Consider the following 2,491-nt stretch of genomic DNA (forward strand, 5'->3'; position numbering starts at 1 on the left):
TAGAAATGTTACGATATAGTGAATAGATTAGATGAATTGTTCGTGAGAATCTGTCCTCATAGCAATATAACTGTATTTACCGACTTAGTTGAGTGCACGCTTCTGAGTCACCTTTTTAATCTGGTTAAATTTAATCCTGGATCGGAAGATTGGACTAAATAGACCTGCTATGAACAGTAGACTACCCTGACGAGGACGGAAGTTAAGTTAGTGGTAATTTAGGATAGAAAGTGGACCGGAAGGACCTTTCCCTATCAGTCTCGCAGTAATTCATCTAAGTTGTTTACAGTTGAGTCACTGGACTACCGTAGTGAACCGAAATCCTGACATGATCCCTCTCTATTGCTAGTTTAATCTCATTTTCTGCCTTTATTGCTCTTTCCTTGCTTCTCTTCCTTTTGCACTTTTAGTTTAGAAAACCAATTACAAAACCCCCCTAGTTGTGACCAAATAGATAGACTCTTACAGATATCTTGCCTCCCTGAGGAGATCGACCTGACTTCCCTAGCTATATAGTTAGTTTAGTTAGTTATTTTTGATAGGTATACGACAACCCTGTCAAATTTTGGCGCCGTTGCCGGGGAGGCAATTGCCCTATCTGTCTTTGTTTCGTTTATTTTATTCGTCTCAGAGAATTTTTATTCCTTAAGACAGTTCTTATTTATTTTCTTTCAGTGTTGTGTATGCCCAGGTCAGACAGGTTTGAGTTAGTTTCAGCTTATTCTGAACCAGAGAGACTGTTCAGGCATAGACTCCGTCTGCAAAGAGAATCACGAAAAGAAGACTTGAGTACTTTCGAACTCGAACTTCAGCATTTCCTTTTTACAGAAAATCCATCTTTTGAAGAAGACACTTTCAGTTCTGTAAACCAACTAGTAAAGATGCCGAACATTGCTAGTCACTCGGAGCCTAAAGCATCATCTATTCCTAAAGTTTTCAATCTCCAGACTGAGGATGGGAATACATTTGACATCCATCCGTCCTATATCAATCTGGTGGAGAGAAATATCTTTAGAGGTGTGGCAGGTGAAGACCCGAGGAAGCATATGGATGTCTTTACGGACTACTGTTCTACTATCCCCGCCACAAAGGGGGTAACTTAAAACAAGATTAAGGAGGTTCTGTTTCCTTTTTCTTTGACTTACTCGGCCAGGGAGTGGCTGACTGATTTGGACCGCACGGCCGCAGGGGTCACAGACTGGGAGACCCTTGATCTTGCTTTTTATAAGAGATATTTCCCTCCGCAGTGCACTAATCAGCTGAGGGCCAAGATTACCAGTTTCAAGCAAGCACCTGATGAAACTTTCTATGAAGCATGGTGCCGTTTCAAGAGGTTGGTGAGGTCTATTCCTCACCATGGTTTTGATCCGTGGTTCCTGTCCAATCAGTTCTATAATGGGCTATACGATGATCAAATAGCCATACTTGATGCATCATCCAACAGAAGATTCCAAAAGAACACAGACGATGATAAGGGATAGGCTCTTATTGAAGAGATGGCGACCCACTGTGCTGAGTATGGGAACCCAAGGGATGGTATTAGAACAGTTCATGCAGTCGATAAGCAAGTTGTGGCTCAGCTGGAAGCCATGAATGCTAGATTTGATAAGTTAGAGCTGCATTCTGTTGGGGAGCCTCGGACGGTCCATTTGCTTACTAGAGGGGAGACTGTCACATGTGAGAGGTGTGGGAGCAACGACGGTCACACTGTTGTTGGCTGTCTTACGGAGAAGGAACAGGTCCTTGCTTTTCAACAATACAGACAAGGAGGGGGTTCCTATTATAACAACCACGAGGCAGTCCATCCAAATTTGAGGTGGACAAGTCAAAATATGCTCAATCCTACCCCCCCCCCCTCCGCAACAGCAGTAGCCATATGTCCCTCCTCATAAGGCTCAACAAGGCTTTCAGAAGCCTCCTTCCTTTCCTACACCTAATCAAGGTGCATCATCTTCTGGTGGGGTAAGTGAGCTAGGTGAGTTGAAGACGATGTTGCAGTCTTTGACAAAGCAGTGGCAGCTGAGTGATCAACAAAAAGATGCATCTATCAAAGCACTTGAAACTCAAGTTGCCCAGTTAGCCGCGAACTAGTCCACACGGAAACCGGGACATTTACCGTCACAAGCCGATAAGAATCCACATGAGACGGTGAATTTAATTAATTTGAGGAGCGATTATTCATATGAAGGACCTAAATCAGACCCGGGGAAGGTAATTACTGCTGATGAACAGTGTTCTGTCGAAGAAAAAGAGCTGATGACAAAGAAAGTACTCGATCGACAAATTTCTGGGGGTCGATCAAGTAAAATGCTGAAGAAAGGACTCGATCGAGTGAAATTTCTACTCGATCGAGTGAACAGGAAAAAGACTTTACCCGATCGAATGAAATTTTTGTTCGATCGAGTGATTTTGTTGAAGAACCTGCTCGATCGAATGACATTTTTGGTCGATCGAGTAATGCTGTTAAAGAACAGCTCGATCGAGAGCCTGC

General features: G+C 43.2%; 1 non-coding gene across 1 annotated transcript; it reads right to left on the minus strand.

The window, feature by feature from the left end:
• Positions 1–1,257: 1,257 nt before the first annotated feature.
• On the minus strand, positions 1,258–1,363 carry LOC141650114 (small nucleolar RNA R71). The gene has a single exon (XR_012546172.1). It is a non-coding gene; the product is annotated as a small nucleolar RNA R71 (small nucleolar RNA).
• Positions 1,364–2,491: the final 1,128 nt, after the last annotated feature.

Source organism: Silene latifolia, chromosome 3, assembly GCF_048544455.1.
Source record: "Silene latifolia isolate original U9 population chromosome 3, ASM4854445v1, whole genome shotgun sequence".
Taxonomy (NCBI): Eukaryota; Viridiplantae; Streptophyta; class Magnoliopsida; order Caryophyllales; family Caryophyllaceae; genus Silene; species Silene latifolia.